We start from the raw sequence: 23,134 nt of genomic DNA, 5'->3' as shown, positions 1-23,134 counted from the left end.
GATGCAGTTAAGTCCCTCCATTTTCTGGCTCCAACCTACAGCACTTTGTTCACACATCTATTAAAGCCCTAATTCCATTGTTGGGTAATTACTCATTAATGTGCCTGTCACCCTCACCGAACTATGAGTTCCTAGAGGCCAGGAACTGCTGTATTCCTCCTTGTAGCTCTAGGCCTGGCTCATATTGCATGTTCAATACACAGAAGTTAACCTGAAAAACACTGTAATTTTAAATCATAGAAGTCACCTGAGAATGAAGTAGATGGGTGAGTGGTCCAGTATGGTACTTGTCCTTTGTATGAAGGAGTCCTGTTTTGTCACTTTTCTTCCTCTCTTCCTTTCTCATATGGAATCAAAACTTTTGAGATACTGCTTTATAGTTTTCTTTTCTTACAATGCCTTTGCCTGGCTTTGTTAGCAGGGTAATAACTGGCTTCATAGAATGGGTTGAGAAGTGTACTGTCTTCTATGATATTTTGGAAAACTCTGTGAAGTATTGGTGATTCTGATTTAAACATTTGGGAGATTTCACCAGTGAAGCTATTTGGGACTGTGCTTTTGTTTGTAGTATTTTTAAAATTACTAATTCAATCTATTTATTTGATATAGTTCTACTCAGATTCTCTACTTCTTTTTAAGTCACTTTCTGTAGTTGGTGTCCTTTTCCATGTTATTTAATTTATTGTCCTGCAATTGTTCATAGTATCCTTGTATAATAATCCTTTTTATTTCTGTAAGATTGGTAGTAATATCTCTCTTTTAACCCTGAGTTTAGTAACTTTAGTCTTCTCTCTTTTTTTCTTGGTCAATCTAGCTAAACTTTTGCCAGTTTTCTCTGTCACTGCAAAAACTAACTTTTGGTTTTGTTGATTTTCTCTATTATTTTTCTATTCTGCATTTCATTAATTTCTGCTCTAATTTTTAGTATTTCATTCATTTTGCATACTTTAGGTTTAGTTTGCTCGTCTTCTTCTAGTTTCTTAGGTTGGAAGTCTGGGTTATTTATTTTAGGTCTTTCTTGTTTTTTGGGTTTTTTTTTATTAATTTATTTTTGGCTGTGTTGGGTCTTCGTATCTGTGCGAGGGCTTTCTCTAGTTGTGGCGAGCGGGGGCCACTCTTCATCGCGGTGCATGGGCCTCTCATTATCGTGGCCTCTCTTGTTGCGGAGCATGGGCTTGTTGTGGCTCACGGGCCTAGTTGCTCCGTGGCATGTGGGATCTTCCACGGCTCGAAACCCATGTCTCCTGCATTGGCAGGCAGATTCTCAACCACTGCGCCACCAGGGAAGCCCTCTTTCATGTTTTTTTAATAAGGTGTTTATAGTTATAAATTACCCTTTAAGCTTAGCTTTTGCTGCATTCTATAAGTTTTTGTTTGTTGTGTTTTCATTTACATTCATAGCAATATACTTTCTCTTTTGTTTTCTTCTCTGACCCATTGTTTATGCAGTGTGTGTTGTTAAATGTTTACATATATGTGGCTTTCCCAAATTCTCTTCAGTTATTGATTTCTACTTTCACTCCATTGTTGTTGAAGGATGTACTTTGTATGATTTCAATCCTTTTGAATTTATTGAGACTTGTTTTATGGTTTGCCACATGGTCTATACTAGAGAATATTCCCTGAATTCTTGAGAAGAATGTTTGTTCTGCTGTAGTTGGGTGACATGTTCTATAGATGTCTGTTAGGTTTAGTTGGCTTAGTGTTGTTCAATTCTTCTATTTCCTTGTTGATCTATCCATTATTGTTCTATTGCTCTATCTATCCATGATTGCAAGTGGGGCACTGAAGTCTCCAACTGTTATTATTGACCAATTTCTCCCTTCAGTTCTGTCAGTTTGCTTTATGTATCTTAGGACTGTTAGGTGTCTTCTGTTGTTAGGTGCCTATATATATAATTGTTATATCTTCTTGAAGGATCAACTCATATATCATTATGAAATGTCCCCCTTTTTCCATTAACAATTTTTGTCTTAAAGTCCATTTTGTCTGGTATTAGCATAGCCATTCTAGCTCTCTGTTTGTTATCATTTGTATGGTATATCTTTTTACAGAACTCTGGAAATTAACAAAGGCTTTCAGCTATCCAGAGTTCTGAAAAAGTTGTTTCTGAAAGTTTTTGCCAGTTTTTTCATTGTTTTTAGGAAAGAAATTTCAGAGGCCCCCAGTCTGTCATTTCTGTTGATGTTACTTCTTGACTCATTCTGTAAGGACATTTAAATATTTTCCTAAGTATCAAGTTTTGAGAGAATTTTGTTATTAATGTCTAATATTATTGCATTGTGATCCTATGGGCACTTACTCCATATGAATAACTTTATTTTGTTAATTGATGGACGTTTTTCTTTTAACTCGGAATTTTAGAATTAGAAGAAACCATAGTTAACTGAAGTTTAAATGGAAGGCCGTTTTAATTTCATTTTTTGCTGAAAATATTTCTTATGTATATAAATTTACTTTTGTAGGCCACTCAGGACAGAGGTACTAATGAATGCCAATACAATATTTTTATGCTGGTTGAGGATTTTACAATGTTCAAGGGTCATCATTCAAATATGTGCTATGGTGTGTAACTAACCTGGATTCAAATACCAGGCCTATTACTACTAACTATGTGAACTTGGACAAGTGACTTAACTTCATGGCCTTGGACAAGTTACTTAACATCACTAAGCCTTAGTTTCCTCATCTGTAAAATTAAAATATGTGACTTTTTAAAACAGAGTTATTGTCAAGATTAAACGAAATGGCAGATGTTCAGGATGACTGGAAGAGAGGATATGTGAAGGAATAAGTATAAAATGTTAGCCAGGGCCAGACCACAGAGATGGGCACACAGAAAGTGTTTCATAAACCTTTATTGCTTTCCTTATTTTCTTATATAGCTATCATAGGAAAATTGTAGAAAACTGGGGCTCAATGTAAAACTAAGAGACCCTCCGTTCCAGAAGATTTGGGAGTATTTGTTAACTAAATTGGCTGACTTTCATTTGTTTTTTGTTACTTGCTTCTCTCTGAGTACAAGTTAATAACAGTAACATTCCAGTAACTTGAGAGTTCTAATTGGTTGAGTTCCAATTAATTGAGTTTTTACCTACCACCAATATACTTAGAGTTGAGTTTAACTTGAGAAATATCCTCGTGATTCTTTGAGTGTATAATTTGGAAAGGAAAAGAAAAGTATTAAAAACAAATCATTCACTCAAAGATCTGTGATAAATTCTGTATTCTACTCTTTATTTTAAGGGTCTTGAGTGGCATCAAGTGTTATATTTCTGAAAAGGAAATTCATCCAGTAAAATTTTGTTCAAATGAACTAAAATTAAGCTACTCCATTCATTTAGCTTCCTTTGGTTAAATGTGTTTTGTATTGAAATACCAGTATAAGAAGAATAAGAAATCTTAAGTCAATTTGGGAGTAATTAGGCACCATTAGCAGTTACTGAGAATTCCTTTTTCGTTATATTTAAATGCAGTCCTCTCTTCTTCAAGGGTTTAACCTTTTTTTTTTAATAGCGCCATTTGGCATTAAGATAGGAAAAGTGAATCATTAGTAAATTTCAAGCCTCCCTATTCTACTTTTAAACTACATTCACCTTGCTACTCTTTTAATCTATCTAAACTCAAATGCTCATTCCTTTCATTTCTATCCTCTTCAACTCTTCCTCATGTTTCCCTTATGGATATAAGACAGGAATACAATAGATTTGATTTTATGTATAAATACTTATGCTTACTTGTCTACATACACATCCATCTTATTCCTGAATGTCTACTTTGGGGTCTACAAAATGGATCCATCTATCTCATTTATTTATCACAGTAGCCCTTTGAAATCAATGTTTTTAACCCCAATTTTTGTCTTTAGAAATGAGGGAGCCTAGATTTTTTTAATCCACTTTAAATTGAGGTTTCTTACCCCTTCCTCACTATTTAAATAACATTCTATATTTTAAACATAGAAATAAGGGTTGCCCCTTTGGGGACCACGCATTTATTCCGGTAGGATTCTGGGGTTCCCACTATTTTGGGAACTGCCTTCAGGGCCTATTCTTATGACTCTCAGTGGTATAAAAATTTGGTCTTTTGAGAATAGATTTAATCTTTGGAAAGGGCATACAGTCTTTGAAAGCCAAGTCTTATGAGCAATTGGCGGGGTGGATCAAACTGGGTAATGCTGTTTTTGTTTAATGATTAGGTGTGGATCTGAAGGAATAAGTGTGCTTTTCTTGTATGACTCAGATACTGGTTCCAAAGGCATTTCCCCCAAGAAGTGTTCCAAAATATGAAATACTGGCATTGAAGAGGTTACTTTTGAAAGACAAAGTCACTTGGATGTTTTAAATACTGAGAGTTTTACTGAAACACAGTAGTCTCATTGCTTTTTAGGCAGGCAGTGGTCATTACAGGGTAGGGGACAAGCTTGTTCGCTGATGATTTAAGTATAATTTTACTTTCACTGACCACACCTTCTGTAGAACAAGGTTTCAACTACTCAGTAGGAGTCACTTATTTTGAAAGCCCTAGGCCTTGCCTACTTAAATAACACATAGCCTCTTCAGTCCCCTTAGTAGGCATTGGATCAAAATGAAGAATGAACTGAATGTCCTGCTGATGTAGGAAACATCCTAATGAAGAACCTCTGTTGATTGGATTGAGGAATCTCAAAATTTAGGTAACTTACTCCAAATCTTCCAAAGATAAAAAATCTGCTTGCATGCAGATTATACCACGCTAGTAGGAACAGTGAACTCAGTTCAGGACTGAGCAACAGATGTAATTGGCAGTATTCAACATCCTTTTAATGCTGGGTGGCCACTGTGTGGGAAAAGGACTTTAAGGGTCCAGTGACTGAAACATGCTGAAAAATACGTAATGGGATTCAGGAGAAATCATATTCAGAAGCAGTAAGGAGTAGTCACAGCTCTGTGGCGTCTTTCTTCTTTGCCATTGAAATGCAGCCAACTCTTGGTGGCAGGGCATACAGCCCACTTGCACACAGCACATGGCACAGAAGGAGTGGGACGAAGAGAAGGAGAGAAACTTTCAGTGCCTTTCCTGAGGGTCACCAGATTTTCATACTCCTATGAAGAAGCCCTGATGCCTCTCCTTCTAATGCTTTGTCTGGAAAGTGCGAGCATATAGAAATTAGACTTGGTTAGGGTTCTTAGAAGCTACAAACCCTGGGTTGCCAGCTTTGGGTTTTTCTATTATATTATGCAGTGACACAGTCAGGAGACTCAGTTCCTGAACCGTTATGCAGCAAAGGAGCACACGGTTACTCCTTTAAGAATGTCCACTAGCGATTCGAGTTTGCTCTGTGGCATATATTTCCTTAAAAGAGAAAGAGCCATACAGAGGGATGGTACTGTCCAGAGAGGGCCATCGCTAATTTACATTTTGACTTGTGACTTTTACAGCCAAGGATGGACTGCTCTTTTCCTTCTGGGCTTTGACCTAAGCCTTAGTCATTCATTACACATTATTATGAACAATAGATTTAAATTCCACTGCCTTTCCTCATACTGTCCTCCTTGGTCTTCCTTTCTAGGTCCATCAAAGGAATTGTTTCTTGGAAACAGCATTAAGAGAAACCAGCAGTCCTTTGATATCTCCACATTTCCCTTCTCTCTCTCTCTCAAAATCACCTGCATTATGAGGTCTTCTATTTTACCTGAGTGTGTGGAGCTTTTCAATTTCACATAATACCAGAAGTATATAAGAAAAAAAACTTTGATAAATGTACAACTTAAGTATATGCCATTTTAAAAGTTGCCTTTTCCCCCGACCTTAGTGTAAAACGTAAAGGTCTAAACAGTATTATAGTCACACTCTCACTTAATTGTCACCGAGGCAACTAGAACCTTCAAGCAACTGGCAGAAGTTTCCATTGCAGGTAAAATCTGGGGAAGCACTGCCCAGGATGCCTGCGTTCCAAAGCTGGCTGCCTAAGTCTTCCCACACAGGGGGGAAAGGTTGAAGCTGCTTAGAAATAGTTCACATATGCTCATTGCAGCCATCAAGGGTTTTGGAACTGAAGGGATTCTGTGGCTTTCTTCTGCTGGTTGTGGCACATTATGGGTTTTTGTGCACCGGGGGAAAGTGTTCAGATTAGTATAAAAAGGGCTGCATTTACCAAAGACATATTGCATCATACATGGACTGTCTTTAAGGCACTAGAAAGTGGTTTTTTCTTTTTGAGTAAACAGTGACACAGGCCAGTGGAGAAGTGCAAATGTCAATTTTTTTTCTCTGTTTGCCTTAGAAAATAGGAAAGCAAATCTTAGCCTTTAGGATGAAGGGGACAAAGAGTGGGGGTGGGAATTGGGGGAGACAGCAAAAGGAATATGAAAGATTTAATGAACTCACCTATAATTTCCTATGTTCTTCTGAATCATTCTGTTATCTATTCTTGGACCCATACAAAATTTGGTTTTCATTGGTGTGGGGAGGTATTGATTCAGCCTGTCATGGGGAGCTCTCAGAAGATACCTAGTCCAACCCTTTTCACTATTCTTTTGTTCTTTAATTTGTTTTTCTTTCATTCATTTATTCACCAAACATTTTAAAACGCTCACTACATTCAAGGTGACAGTGATCCAAATATAAGCAAGACATTGTCCCTGCTCAGAAAGAGTCGTAGCCTAGGGAGAATGATCACTTTTGCCAAACTAAGTTTAAAACATAATAATAATCCAAAGAGCAGGTGATGCCATTACTGATGAAGAAAACAAAGCCTGGAGAAGGAAGATGAGCTGCCTAAAGCCTTGTTGGTGTCACACGTCAGCACAGTAATAGCAAGTTTTGGCCCTCTTCCTATACATACTTGAGGATACCTGAACCACTCACTGAAAGAACTACACAGAAACAAAATTATAGTCTCCTGTGGAACATAGGATGCTAGAGAGAATGATTAGAGGGAAGATTCAGTACTTCCTCTCCTTTTACCTCTTCTTCCTTTTACCTCTCCACGGGCTTATTCTGCTCAGCCAGATCTACCCAAGACAGCCTAGATTTTGGATCACCATAAATCTCTTTCTAAGTGAGCTGTCACCAGGGGTGATAGCATAGTTATAAGAGCGAAGTCTTAGGGTTGGTAAAGAGTTGTATTTCTAAACATCCATAGCTGAGAGCTTAGACCAATTAGTGCACATGCCACCCTCATCTGGAAGTGAAGAGGAGTCCACTCTGCTGGGGTAGGATCAGTAGGGAGCAGCTTTACTCCATAAAGGGAGAAGAGTCTTCCTTTCTCCTACTTTAATCTAAACACCTCATTCCCCAACCGTGCCACCTTCTGGAAATGTTACTCAAGTTACTTACATGACCAAGTTCAAGGGACTCTTTTTATTAAGGCTTCATCAGAGGGTTTTGTTTCACAAGGTATGAACATTAAGGAAAATAATAGCGACAACAGAACCAATCTGGTAACCTGTTTTTATCATTACTTGTTAATAATAAAGACAAGGGTAAGGAATAATTAGCTCAACTCTTTCCAAAGCATATTTGTGAAATAGGCCCATATCCCTTTTAGAGATAAAATGCATATATCAGAGGGAATAAGATGGTTGATGATTTTTCTAAGAATATGGAATATATAATAAATCAGTAGTGCTGGAGGCAATGATACAGACTCTCAAGGCAAGATTTAATGTCTTTTAGGTCACATTACAAATAGAAAATAAAAGCATGTGTGTAAAATATGGAATTGAATATGTCATGCCTCTATATTGTATAGCTAGGCGATGAGAGGAATGCTGTACCACAAAAATCCTTTTTTACATACTGTCATTTACATGTGAATGCCAGCTGTAAAAAAAATGAAAGATTACGATGTTTATTAGTTTTTTCTTCTCAGATTTTATTTTTCTATTTATATGGCAAACACTTACGTAGGGCTTTCCACGTGCTTACAGTGTTCTACAACTTCTAAAAGTTGTAAACTCATTTGATCCTCACAACTACCCTTGAGGTATATAATATTATATCCCTAATTTACAGACATTAAACAAGTTTATTTTAAATTCAAATTTGTTAATAAAGAAGCAGTTACATGTTAATCTCCCATAATCATTCCACATTCAAATGGAATAGACTAATTTTTTTCCAATAAAAATGATTAGATTCATAAATATGTAGAAATTTAGCAACACACTCCTGAACATCCAAAGGGTCAAAGAAGAAATCAAAAAGAAGATTAAAAAAATACCATGACACAAATGAAAATGGAAACACAACATAACAAAACTTATGGGATGCACCAAAAGCAGTTCTAAGAGGGAAGTTTATAGTGAAAAATGCCTATATGAAGAAAAAAGAAAGATCTAAATTTACAACCTAACTTTACACCTCAAGGAACTAGAAAAAGATGAACAAACGAATCCCAAATTTAGCAGAAGAGAGGTGGTAACAATTATAGAGCAAAAATAAATGAAGTAGAGATTAGGAAAATATTAGAAAACATCAATGAAATGAAAGGGTTGGTTTTTTTCAGAAAGATAAGCAAAATTGTCAAACCTTCAGCTAAACCAAGAAAAAAAAGAGAGGACTCAAATAAATGAAATTATAAATGAAAGAAGACACACTACAACTTATAAAACAGAAGTACAAAGGATCATAAGAGACTACTATGAACAATTATATGCCAACAAGTTGGACAACCTAGAAGAAATGGGTACATTCCTAGAAACATACAACTTGCCAAGACTGAATCATGAAGAAATAGAAACTCTGAACAGACCAATAACATAAAAAGTAAAAAGATTGAATCAGCAATCAAAAACCTTCCAACAAAGAAAACCCAGGGCCAGATGGCTTCACCAATGAATTCTATCAAACATTTAAAGAAGAATTAATCCAATCCTTCTCAAACTTTTCCAAAAAATTGAAGAGGGGGGAACACTTCCAAACTCATTTTACAAGGCCATCATTACCCTGATACCAAAGCTAAACAAGGACACTACAAGAATACAAAATTTCAGATCAATATCCTTAATGAACATAGATGCAAAGAATCCTCTACAGAATATAAGCAAGTCAAATTCAACAGCACATTAAAAGAATCATACATCATGAACAAGTTGGATTTATTCCTGGGGTGCAAGAATGGTCCAACATCCACAAATCAATTAAGGTGATACACCACATTAAAAAAATGAAGAATAAAAATCATATGAACATCTCAATAAATGCAGAAAAAGCATTTGAGAAATGCAACACCCTTTCATGATTTAAAAAAAAAATTCTCAACAATTTAGATACAAAAGGAGTATACCTGAACATAAAGGCCATATGTGACAAGCCCACAGCCAAATCATACTCAATAGCAAAAAGCTAAAAGCACTTTTCCTCTAAGATCAGGAATAACATGAGGATGCCTACGCTCAATACTTCTATGCAACATAGTATTGGAAGTCCTAGCCAAACAATTAGGCAAGAAAAAAAATAAAAGGCATCCAAATTGGAAAGGAAGAATTAAAATTATCTGTTTGCATATGACATGATCTTATATTAGAAAACCCTAAAGACTCCACCAAAGAACTATTAGAACTAATAAATGAATTCAGTAAAATTGCAGGATACGAAGTCAACATACAACAGTCAGTTGCATTTCTATACACTAACAATAAGCTATCTGAAAAATAATTTAAGAAAACAATCCCATTTGCAATAGCACCAAAACAATAAAATATTTAGGAATAAGTTTAACCAAGGAGGTAAAAGATCTGTACACTGAAAATTATAAAACGTTGATGAAAGAAATTAAAATAGACATGAATAAATGGAAAGATATCCCATGCTCATGGAACAGAAGAATTAATATTGTTAAAATGTCCATACTACCCAAAGTGTTCTATAGATTCAACACAATCTCTATCAAAATTCCAATGGCACTTTTAACAGAAATAGAAAAGGCAATCCTAAAATTAGTATGAAACCACAAAATTTCTTGAGTATCCAAAGCAATCTTAAGCAGGAAGAACAATGCTGGAGGCATCACACATACTGATTTTAAATTACATTACAAAGCTATAGTAATCAAAACAATATGGCACTGGCATTCAAAACAGACACATAGACCAATGAAACAGAATAAAGAGCCCAGAAATAAATACCCACATACATGATCAATGAATTTTCAATAAGGGTACCAACAATGCACAATTGGGAAAGGATAGTCTCTCCAATAAATGTTGTTTTGAACACTAGATATCCACATGCAAAAGAATGAAATTGGACCCTTATCTTATACAGTACACTAAAATCAACTCAAAATGAATGAAAGACTTAAGACTCCAAACTGTAAAACTCCTAGAAGAAAACATAGGAAGAAAGCTCCTTCACATGGTCTTGGCAATGATTTTTAGGTATGAAACCAAAAGCAAAAAAAGCAAAAATAAACAAGTGAGATTGCCTCAAACAAAAAGCTTCTCCAAGCAAAGGAAACAATCAATAAAGTGAAGGAAAATTTATGCAATGGGAGAAAATATTTACCAACAATACATCTGATGATAGGTTAATATCCAAAATATACAAGGAATTCATACAACTCAATAGCAAAAAAATACAAATAACCTGATTTAAAAATGCTCAAAAGACCTGAGTAGACATTTCTCTAAAAAAGACATACAAATGGCCAACGATATACGAAAAGGTGCTCAACATCACTAATCATCAAGGTAATGAAAATCAAAACCTTCACCTGTTAGGATGTTCTATTATTAAAGCAACAATAAAAACAACAACAAAAGATAACAAGTATTGATGAGGATGTGGAACAAAGGCAACCTTTGTGCACTGTCAGTGGGAACATAAGTTGGTACCATCACTACGGCAAGCAGTATGAAGGTTTCTCAAAAATTTTAAAAAAGAACTACCATGATCTAGCAATCCAATTTCTGGGTAAACATCCAAAGGAAATGAAATTAACATCTTGAAGAGATATATGCATCCCCATGTTCATTGTAGCATTATCCACAATAGCCAAGATACGGAAACAACCTAAATGTCCATCAATGAATGAATGAATAAAGAAGAGGTGGCATACATATTTGAGGGAATATTATTGAACCAGGAGAAAGAAGGAGATCCTGCCATTTGCTACAACATGGATGGACCTTGAGGGAACTATGCTAAGTGAAATAAGTCAGACAGAGAAAGACAAATACTGTATGATCTCACTTATGTGTGAAATGTAAAATATTGAATCTCATTGAAGCAGAGAGTAGAATGGTGGTTTCCAGGGCCTGTGGGGAGAGGGAAATGGGGAGGTGATAGTTAAAGGGTACAAAGCTTGTGAGAAAAATAAGTTCTGGAGATCTTCTGTGCAGCATAGTGCCTGTAGCTAACAGTACTATATACTTAAAATTTGCTAAGAAGGTAGATCTTATAGTAAGTGTTCTTACCACCAAACAACAACAACAACAATAAAAAATAAAGAGGAAACTTAAGGAAGTGATGCATATGTTTATGGCCTTGATGGTGGTGTTGGTCTCATGGATATATAATTATCCCCAAACTCATCCATTTGTATACATTAAGTACATCCAGCTTATTATGTCAAACATAACTCAATAAATTGTTTTTCTTTTAAAAAAAACAAACCTGTACTGCTTTCACAATAATAAAAGGTAAAAAAGATGATGAAGAAAAATTGCCAATTTTAATTTTTCTGGGAAATCAATATTTATGGTATATCCTTGATCTTGACTTTTCTCCAAGCCCTTCTCTTTGACAATGAAAACGTACTATCACTGACTTTTTGAAAGAACATGGTAACTACTGTGTTACAGACTGTGTCTCAGACTATGTCTCAGGAGCAAAGAGGGCATGCCTGATCTGAATGTTATTTACTGCTCTATGTTCTCTTTCCCAAGACTTCTGCTGTCTTTTTGGCTAATTTTACTTGTGTGAAGGAGGGAGACTGATGGAACCGGCTGCCAAGACAGACAGCGTGGACATGTGGTGCCAGATTCATGCCGTAACTGGTGATAACACCTCAGTAGAATCTTGCAACACTTCTTGTAATCCCAGCTGGGCCTCCCCTGAGCGGAGACAGCAATTACGTGTAGTGGTTTTCAGATGTAAACAAATGTTCATGGGGGACTGACTTATAATCAACCAAGTCATTTCATTTATGGCTTGCATCAAACTGGAATGAAGGTTTCTGATCAGGGAAATCGAACACATTCATTTATTGTCTCAGCAAGTGTTTTTAGAACTTAGGTACATTTCTCTTTTCTTTCAGAGATATGACTGTACAGTAACTTTAAGGCTCAGAAAGCACTTTAGAAATAGATTGTATCTTAAAAATAACTCTATATCTCCTTTTGTACTTAGCTCAAGTACACCAGTGTGCATTTGGCCATTTTCCATTGCTATTATTTCTTATGACTCAGTGCCATATGCCTGGAAAGGGATAACACAGAAAATTATGTTTTTACTGGAACTTTGGTGGTACCATATTTCTTCTCTGTTTCTCTGTCTCTACCTCTTATTAACTACACTTCAGAAAATGCTTTAAAATGATAACAACTGAGAAAATCATTTAAAAATCCCACAGAAAAGACATGCTAAAACTTTATATTGAATAGGTTAGAAACCATAGTATCATTTCTACATCCATTGGTTAGAGTGAAACCAAAACTGTGAAAACGAATGGGCAGATGTGGAAAATGTGTGCTTCATACACCAAAGGATCCTGAACCATTATGACCTGCAATACACTTGTCCCACTCAAAACTTTGTAAGACCACCACTCGTCTCAAGAGCTGTGGGCAAGATTTCAATTCAAAACACAGAGAAATGCTAGGCACTTTGTGGCATAAAAAGAGGTAAGTCAAATCCTTAAGAAGAGCTGTATAAGCTAGTTTGGAAAACAAGATACGTGCAGGAAAATACCCCAAATCATTAGGCAAACAGTCTGTCACTGAGTATTAAGCTGTAGATCAAAGTACGGAGTGGTCAGGGAAAGTTTTCTGGGGGATTTAGGACTTCAAGGAGTCCTTGAAGAAAAGTAAGATTTGGGTTCCATGGAGGAGTTAAGAATTGTGCTAGGACTGAAGGTTTTGGACCTGGGCTCAAGTCCTGCCTCTTTCTCATGCTAGTCACATAACCATGGGCAAGTTTATTTTATTTATTTCACATACACTCATGTAACATTCCATATGTGGCAGGCACAGTTGTAAGTGCTTTGTAACTCATTTAAGCCTTATAATAATTCAAGGAAGTAGGCACTGTTATTATTCTCATTTTTACTGAGGAGGAAATGCTTTTCTTAATTTCCTCTCTCTTGGAAACTCAGCCTTTTCCTGGTTCTTGGAAGGAATCCTGACTTCGTACTTTCTTGAATGCGTACTGCCTTTCTTCTTGGATCTTCTACCCCTGCTTGATTCTCGAGCCCATCACTATATCCCACTTGTGTTTTGAGTAATCTCTTAGTAAGTACATGTTAGTTCCCAGCCTCAAGTGTCTGCCTCACAGTATGGAGCAGGTAAACCTCCAGAATATAAGCCCTCCTAGTCAGTAGTTATAGAACCGTAACTAATTGTGTTCAAGACAGCACATCCCTGCAGCAATTAGAGACTTCTGTCCACTATAGGCACTTATTTGCTCAGCAGGTACTTCATAAATATCTGTTGATTGTGTGCCTGGCCCTGTGCTATGTGATGTACGGTACACACCCAAAAATAAAAAATAGAGAAAAGGAAAATAAAAGAGGATAAAGGGAGTAGGGAAGACCGTAGGGGTCAGGGAGTTCTATGCTCCATCCAGGGGCCCATGCAGACATTGGATTTGTCCAGCTTTAGCCCTCAGCAGCCCTCAGGCTGCTTCCAGATTCCTTTTCCCTCTTTCTTCCCTCCCAGCACCATTTAGCCATCCTTCATCTGCTGGCTTCAGGGGCCAGCTTCCAGGAGCTAAATAACCTGATAAAAGTAACCTGTGCTTAAGTGTTCATCAAGCTAACAGGTTAGTGTGTTATTCTTCCTGGGTAATTTGTTCAATTTGAGAGGGGGTTTTGAAGACATTATGGCATGATGGCAGGAAATTTCAGGTCTCACTGCAGACTGGGGAGGGAGAGAATGCCCCCTCCAACCCAGGCTTTCAGGATTAGCCTTCGTCTGATTTCCATGGCCATTTACAAAATCTCCCTGGTGCCAATGCCACTGTCTTATGGCTTTTAATAGGCCCCACCCAAGTGTGATTTAAAGGGGAAAATCCCATGATCCTCTTCTTTTGTATTTGGGATGTGTCCTCTCTGGACCCAGGAAGAAAATTCTCCTGATTGCAAGAGAAGCTGAGAAATGAGCTATTTGTCCATGGATAAAAATAGCCAGCACTCATGATCTGGTAGGCAGCATTCTAAGTGCTTTACATATGTTGTCTTATTTAATTCTCACCACAAACCCCATGAAGTAGGTACTATCATTGTCTCCAGTTTTTAAAAAAGAATTGAGGCACAGAGAGGGGAAGTAACTTGCTCAAGGTCACACTCCTAGTAAGTGAACACAGGCAGTGTGGTTATAGGATCCATGCCTTTAATCATCGTATTATACCCATCAGCATCCCAAATTCAAGTTCCCCCTTTCTGAATAGCATCAGCAGATGGACCAGACATAGTCACTGGCTCATAGAGACTCACCATTGAGGCACACATTCTCATGCCATGCCCCCCCTTTGGCAGGGCAGAGACAGGTCACTTATCTGGCACTCTGACCTTGCTAGTAGGAGCCTGAGTTACTCTGGGGCTGATATCACTTTCTTCCTTTCTGTGTTGCACAAGACTGACAAGGAACTGCCTCTCAAGCCCACCCTTCCCCAGTCCACTCCAAAAAGGGAAGGAATGCTTAAACCTGGTGTCTGCTCTGAAGGTTTGACAAGGATCCCTTGAAGTGTGACTAATCCTGTTTTCTAAAAGTAAAAGGAAGATGTGCCAAATTAAGCCTCCAGTATCACTATAGCCAAGCCAGTCTCTTCACTGTCCCCGACAAGCCCTCTGCATTCCTGCCTCTAAGCCAATGTGCACACTATGCCTCCAAACCTGCAATGGTGTCCACCTTCTTTCACTGATGGAGCATTTACTGTGTTCCAGGCCCTGTAAGGGCTTTCAAACCTTTGTCATATTATACATTTATTTATCTATTTATTTTTGGCTGCGTTGGGTCTTCGTTGCTCCCCATGGGCTTTCTCTAGTTGTGGCTAGTGGGGGCTATTCTTCGTTGCGGTGTGCGGGCTTCTCATTGCGGTGGCTTCTCTTGTTTCGGAGCACGGGCTCTAGGCGCATGGGCTTCAGTAGTTGTGGTGCACGGGCTTAGTTGCTCCGCAGCATGTGGGATCTTCTCGGACCAGGGTTCGAACCCGTGTCCCCTGCATTGGCAGGCGGATTCTTAACCACTGTGCCACCAGGGAAGTCCCCCTTTGTCATATTTAATACTACAATATATGCTACAAGGAAGGTTCTAGAATTATCTGGATTTTATTTATGAGGAAATTGAGAGAGATTAAATAACTTGTCCAAGGTTACTATATTACCAATAGATATTTTTTAGCTTCTTGCCCATTCTCTGCATTTGTTCATTACCATTCAGTATCATCTCAGGTTCCATGATTAAGGGTACCGGTTCATAAGGATATTTTATTCACAATATCATGAATGCAAAATGCAATGAGATTGTAATTATTGTATCAACATGTTGCATGGAGGTTAGAGCATGTTTTAGCATGACTAAAAGTTAGATATTTGAAACCTTGAAAATTGGAATTGCAAGGGTTTCCTACACATGTGAATGTAAATCTTTCATATTTATGTTTATTGTTCTTTCTGTGGTGATAAATCTGATGAAATTATGATACGGAGTGTTTTCCACTTGACATCGTTTAAGGCCTTGTAGAAGCATTTGATTTGGCCTTGGTCATGCATACATTAAAAGACAATTCAATTTGGATGCCTTTTTAAAAAGGAATTCAAACCTAATGAATTTGTCTCCTTCACTTTTAAAATGAACAAAAACAATGTTTACTTCAACAGGTAAAACAAATAGAATCCATTGCTGTCTCTTATTTTAACCATTCCAAGAGCAGAGGCACAAAAAAAGCTAAGGAGAATAAAAAGAAAAAAGGTGGAGTAAAGGGGGTGATAGAAGAGAAAAAGAGAGAGAGTTGAAATAGAGGGAAATGAAGAAAGAGACAGAGGGCCAGAGAAATATTCATAGAAGGTAAAAGAACAGACATTGAGAAATGCAGGGAAAGGCAGAAAGAAATGGCAGAAGGTGAGAAAAACAGAAGCAGTTTATTTGAAATAGAAGTCAAATATTTCTCCAATTTAATAGTGTTTTTATTAGCTTGCCAAAATAATAAAATTTTTAAAATTTCCCCAGTTTTATTAGCTTTTAAAAAACCTAGATATAAATCTTTGGGCTCTCCTGATCATTACCCTTATGAATACTCATGGATACAATTAAAGTGAAAATCTCATCTTGCAGTGTAACCTTCTATTAATGTTATTTCCTGTACAATTTTTTGTTTTTCTACAGTGCTTAAATAATTTCGTTGTATTAATATATAATAAATAGCTCAATCATTCCCCTATTCTTGGATAGTTAGGTTGCTTCAAGGCTTTTGGTATTCAAACTAAGGCTGATTTTTTCTTCTTCTGTTGAATTATTACCTTAGAGTAACTTCCCAGGATTGGGATTCCTAGTTCGAGGACTATGAACATTTCTATGACTGTTGACCTAATTTGCAAGGCCATCAGCAACTTGAATGAGCCTATTCTTCCGAAGCCTGTAGATTATTGGGTTTTATAAATTGTTATTTGGGGCAATTAAATTCAGTATCAAATGGTGTCTCCTAGTTAGAACAATATAGATTTCTTCTAGGGTGATGATGTTCCTTGACCATTTATCCCTTGGGGATCTGATAATTGTCTTGTACCTGTATAGCACCTCTGTCTACAGTTTAGATGCTAGTCATATATCTATGATCTTCCTAGCATTTCCACCATTTAATCTTAGTTTTGATAATGGTTTTACATTTTTGTATTATGTTGTACTCTCTGACCAGTCTTTTCTTTGCAGTGTTTTCTATTACTTCAAAACTTTTAAAATTCCTATAGTTAAGTTAAATACTCTAGTCAATTCCTAATTTTTAAAATTTTCTTTAAATGCTTAATTTTTTATTTCATGTAGAAAGAATCATTATATATGGTAAGAGATAAAGCCTTATGTTAATTCCTCTCCATATCCATGACCAGTTACCCCAGGTGAATTTACTTCATAATGGGTACTTTCCCACTGTTTTGTTATGCTTTGTTCATCACACATTCAATTCTTACATTTATTAGAGCCTTTTCGTGGTCTCACTTTCGTGTTCACTGATCGATATTTCTGATTTGCATCTGAATTCTGACATTTCAACTAGTGTTAATTTATAGCACATTCTAATATTTGATAATTCTTTTAGACTTTTGTTTCTCTAGGATAGTCATGCACGATTGTTACTACAAATGAATGTGGTATCTTTTTTGAAATAAGAGATAGTTTCATTTGAATTGTCTACATCTATAAATCAATCTGTGAAGAAGTATTAGCTTCACACTATCGGTCTTCCCATTCAGAAATGTAGCATGACTTTACATTTATCCATATTTTTATTTCTGCCATTAAGTTTTCATATTATTTCTTTTTCTCACACTTATTTCCAAATACTTTAGTGTTTTTGCTTTATTGAAATGAGTTACCTTTTCTCCTTTTTGCCTTACTGATAAATATTTTAATGTGCTGAACTCTGTAGTTTTGTCTAATCACTTGAAGTTAGTTCTGTGGCTTTTCTAGGTATATACTAATGTTATCTAAAAATTCTCTATCTTTAATTTCTTCCTTTCCAATATTTACTTCTAATTTATTTTCATACCTTATTACCAAAACAAGAATTTCCAGAAACACTAAGCTTATACATGAATAAAAGCTCCCTTATTTAGGTTCAGTTTATAGGAAATGACTTTTTGTTTTTCTAATAGGCAGATTAATTCTTTATCATCCTTTATCATGTTAAAGAGGTAGTTCACTATTCCTATATTTAAAAGATGTCAACTATAATAAGGAGTTGGATTTTATCAAACGCCTTTTTTTTAACATCTTTATTGGAGTATAATTGCTTTACAATGGTGTGTTAGTTTCTGCTTTATAACAAAGTGAATCAGCTATACATATACATATACATATATCCCCATATCTCTTCCCTCTTGCGTCTCCCTCCCACCCTCCCTATCCCACCTCTCTAGGTGGTCACAAAGCACTGAGCTGATCTCCCTGTGCTATGCGGCTGCTTCCCACTAGCTATCTCTTTTACATTTGGTAGTGTATATATGTCCATGCCACTCTCTCACTTCGTCCCAGCTTACCCTTCCGCCTCCCTGTGTCCTCAAGTCCATTCTCTACATCTTCGTCTTTATTTCTGTCCTGCCCCTAGGTTCGTCAGAACCATTTTTTTTTAGATTCCATATAAATGTGTTAGCATACGGTTCAAATGCCTTTTTGGCATTTACTGAGATGACCATACATTTTTTCCATAATATTGATATTTTTGACTAAATCATCTTTACATTTCTGGGATAAACAATATTTGATCAAGGCTTAAAATTATTTTAGTAAGTTTCTATATTTTATTGGCATCATTTTGATTAAAATGCCCATATCAGTGAGAGGCAGTATGGCATAGCAAGTGTCTGAGTTCAAATCCAACTGGACCCCATAATCACTTAATTCAATACTGGGTAGTAATTAAAAGCATGGGCCCTGTCATCAGAGACAACTAACTTTGAATCCTGGTTCTGCCACTTAATAGCTTTGCTACTTCGTTACTTTGGATGAGCCTCACTTTCCTGTTCTTAACATGGGGACATAATGATATTTACCTTATAGAGGTTACTGTGAGGATCAAATGAGCTAACTTGTGAAAAATGCTTAGTACAGTGGCTGGCATGGAGTAGTTCCATAGTAAATGGCTGCTATTATAAAGATCATATGCCTAAGTGATAATAAGCCATGTTTTTCTTTTTTATATCGTTCTCATCTTTTGAATCTATTCTTACGTTTTTGTATCATTTTTATCTCTATCATTCTTACCACATTTCCCTCTGAAGAGAATTTTAAGAAATATACCATACGTTTCAGTACTCAAGGATAATTTGTATAACATACCCTTCAAAGGCTTGGGGAAGAAAATCACCTTATAAATCCATCTGGCCTGGGTGTGTTTTGGAGCGTGTGATTCTTTAATATTTCTCCTATTTTCTTCTGCGTTTATTAGAACGTATTCAGATAATTCTGACAGTTTTGTCCAAGTGAAAGAAAAATATGAATTTCAGAAATTTTCTTTGCAACCTGAGAATGTTGATCTAGTTATTATCTATGTTTGCAATGATTTCAGGATGCAACTAGTTATTGGATGGCCTCATCACTCCTTCTGTAAGAAGTACAGTCTGCATCATTTTACAAAGGGGTTACCTTGGAAGCGGACATTTATTTGACTGTCTAAACCTTTTTAACAACGAGAGTCTGCTGTCTTTTTTTCCTGTTTATCTAATCAGAACCTTTGTGTGAACCCCAACCCCCCAATTCCCAGCTCTGAATGGAAAATGGAAAAGGCTTGTCAGAAATGGATGAATGATCAGTGTCTATAGCCCTTCAACCACCCTTAAATAGCCAGAGGCTTCTGTATGGAGTGGCCACAAATGGTGTCGTGGGGCTGCAGGCTGTGGAGCCATTGCTAGAACAGCAGCAGCAAACAGGACTATTTGCTAATGACATTAGGTGGTGACAATAATTCCACAGGTTCAAAAGAGAAAGAAGGTGCTTCACATTTTTGTGCATAGCACGACCCTGCCCGCATGTCCAATACTGTAGCATCAGTTGACCATCTTTGAAAAAGAATAATAAATGAGTTATGTGCCTTCGCAGAGGAGTAAAAACATAATTCTGGTAGAATAAGTTGAGAGTTCAAAAATCCCTCAAAATCATGGGGCACTGATATCTGAGAGAGTTTTACTTTTCATCATCTTTAAAAACACAGCAACATTTGTTTGGTGGTGGATTACAATAATCCTTTTGTTACTAAACCATTACATAACTTTTAGAATTCTTTCCTGCATCCATCCAAGTTAATTAGATTTACTGGAAGAACAGGCCACTTGAGAGGCTGCTACATCCTTACCTACAGTCTTAGCTTTACATCTGTATGTGTGTTAAGACATAACGGAGAGTACATTCCCTAAGCGTATTTAAATGTTTGCTTACCTGCTCTATTTGACTGGCTGCAGGGAGAGGGACAGGAGTGAAAATTTAAATCCAAGTAATGTGAAGCACTGACCTTTGAAGATCCATTAGGAGCAGTGGTTCTGAGGGAGCCCAAAATGCAACGAGAGAAGTGTAAGTTATTCAGAGACTATAATGCACATACATTGTTTTAAGAACTCATCTAGTGGATCAGTGAGTACACAACTTGATTTTTCCTGGGTCGTGCCCCCAATCACACCGAAGGAAAAGAGAAGAAAAGAAAACGTTGTCTAGCTCTACCCACTCCACTAAAGTGGAAACTAATTCCAAGGTGAGTCTACCCCAGAGAGCAAATGGGCCCTTTTAAAATGCTGAGGGGAGGGGACAGCAATTTCCTACTGCCTTTGAAAACACTCCCTAATGATCTGGTGGCATGGAAATGTGCCTGGCTTCATTTGTCACACCACCCTGGATTCAAGGAGGACAATTTACCAGGCTCAAATTTGTTTATAAGGTTGTTCTCCCCTTCAGTGTGGAAAAGAGAGAATAATAAAATCTCATTTGCAACTTTCACTGGTCAGAAATTTCCAGCAAGAGACAGTGTTGAAGCTGTGCTATGTCGAGAACCAGCAAACTGACCTACTTGTGACCTGAAATTTATGATAAAACAATTATTTCAGCCATGCAATAACAATAAAATCAAGCCAGCTTGTGTGGGATTAGGGAAAGCCAGAGTGTCCCACAGGAGATGTGGTTTGCCACGGTGGGCAGAGGTAAGGGAATCGGTGTTGACCCAAGTTATGTTTAGCATAAAGACTCCCTTGTTGACTCGCTGTGATAACAGTTCCTCATTTGTTAGATCATTGGGTATAAAGTTATATAATTCAGCCTTGCCCTTCTCTCCAGCCTACTGTGGTAGCCAACACCTCTTACTTTTAGCTATGGCAGTTTCTGGACTGCAAAAGCCATTTCCTATATGTCAGTCAACTTTGACTTTTAGAGTAGGGCAGGTCATTTGGCAAGTTGGAAGGGAGGTGGGGAAAGGTGGTTAGGAATGAAAGTGTCTTTTTTCCCTTTTTTCAGATAACTAGAAACTCCTGCCTTCTGTTTGACTTATGCTAGGATTCTACCCAGTATTACAAACCTATCAGACACCGCCCCTGCACGTTGTCCTGATAACTTTCACAGTGTTTGTCAGATGCCACAGAGGGTTTTTCTCAATTATTTAAAGAGCAGTTTGTGCCAGTGTTCTCCTTCCAACCATTATGATCCTGCTCCTATTATCCCACATTTAACAGTGATTGATTTCTTGCCTAATATTAGCTGGAGAATTCTATTTGGATCAGTCGGGCAGAATTTTTTAAAACGTAATGAGCCTGAGAATTCACTCCACTCTTCTCACTGCTGCTTAAATATCTCCTGCGATGTTTTTGCACTTTCTGCAGAGCATGTAGAACTCTGTACTGGGGTGAAGCAGTTCATTGCAGGAAAGCAGCCCATGAATTGCTATGAGCTTGTCACTGAGGATCCTGCATATGTGTGTGTTTTCAGCTACAACTGTCCTCCTAAGATTAAATAAAAGCATGCGTTTATTATTGTGGGGCTCCAATTAAGGGACAGCTGGTGTTCCTATTACACTTGCATTAAATCGAAACTTGTAATTTAGCTATCCAGATGTACATTATTTTAAGTCAAAATATATAATTGCATTTGCTTTGTCCATTTGTCATTCAAAAGTATCTGGTACCCTACCTTAGGGTTCCTCCTACCCTTCAAACTCCGTTAAAGAGGGGGAACTATTCGCACAGATCAAAGATTCCCTTTCTGAGGTTAGCGTCTTAAAGGGAAATAAAGGATTTATAGAAGGGACAGGACCCAGGAAGGCAGCTGGTGAGTATTGGTGAGTATATATATATATATATATATTTTTTTTTTTTTTTTGCCTTCAGTGGGCCGACATATTTATTGACTAAGGTCATTTTTGGAATTACCTATTTCACCTTACCTGTATCCGAAGTGACTATAAAAGTACAGCTTTGAACCACACTGCATTTCTCATTGGCACTTCTGTTCCTGCAGCTCTAGAAACTTTGCTGCCTCCCTCCCCCGCCCCCTCCGGGGCTGTGTGCAAGCTCTGTTTGTTCTCGCTTTTGTAAAACCTGAGCCTTATGATTTGTCCCCCCTCCCCTTCCCTTAACAATGAAATAACAAAAAGCCTTTGCAGCGGGGGCTGGGCCGGCGGGTTGGGGGGAAAAGGCGCCACACCCCCTGAGAATAAAGCCCGCGCTTCGCTCCGGGAGAACCGTGCACGAATGAACGAACCACACAAAGAATATATTTGGCGACGGAACAGCGCCCTACAGGAAGAAAGTGCCCGCACTCAGAGCGGGATCCGGCGCGCGACTTTTTGGCGGTCTCCGGGAGCAGCGAGAAGGAGGCGGAGGACAGAGAGTCCCGGCCTGGGCGCGGGAGCGGGGGCAGCACACAGCCCCATTCCCACGCGTCCGGGGCTGGGAGCGACGCGCGCCGGGCTAGGTGAGGTCGTCGTCGGCGGCGGCGGGGCCGGTGCGGGGTGTGCCACGCTACCTGGCCGGGCGGGGCGGGGCGGGGCGGGGCCGGGCGGCCGAGGGCGGCAGCGCGCCGCCTCGCAGCCCGGGAGCGCCCGCGCGCCACTCCACTGCCCGGCGGAGTTTGGCGGGAGTTGCCGTTGGGGCGCCCGAAGCCCCCTCGCCGGCGCCATGCCCTCGGCGCGCGGCGCGTGTGCCGGGCGCGGGGCACGGCGAGGGCCTGCCCGCCGCAGGGGCCTGGGCCGCTGGGTCGGCGGGCGCTGCCGGGGGCCGACCGGCGGAGGGCACGCCTTTGGC

At 38.2% G+C, this 23,134-nt stretch overlaps 1 protein-coding gene across 1 annotated transcript in view; it reads left to right on the top strand.

The window, feature by feature from the left end:
* Window positions 1-6,090: 6,090 nt before the first annotated feature.
* Window positions 6,091-23,134, top strand: part of MBNL3 (muscleblind like splicing regulator 3) — a 136,853-nt gene continuing 119,809 nt past the window's right edge. The window contains exon 1 of the mRNA XM_082377937.1: window positions 6,091-22,805. The gene's annotated coding sequence lies outside the window, so the exon portion shown is untranslated. The remainder of the gene's footprint in view (window positions 22,806-23,134) is intronic.

The sequence above is a fragment of the Balaenoptera borealis genome, assembly GCF_965194805.1.
Source record: "Balaenoptera borealis genome assembly, chromosome: X".
Lineage (NCBI taxonomy): Eukaryota > Metazoa > Chordata > Mammalia > Artiodactyla > Balaenopteridae > Balaenoptera > Balaenoptera borealis.
The sequence above is the reverse complement of the archived record's forward strand: the minus strand, read 5'-3'. Positions and strand labels throughout refer to the sequence as shown.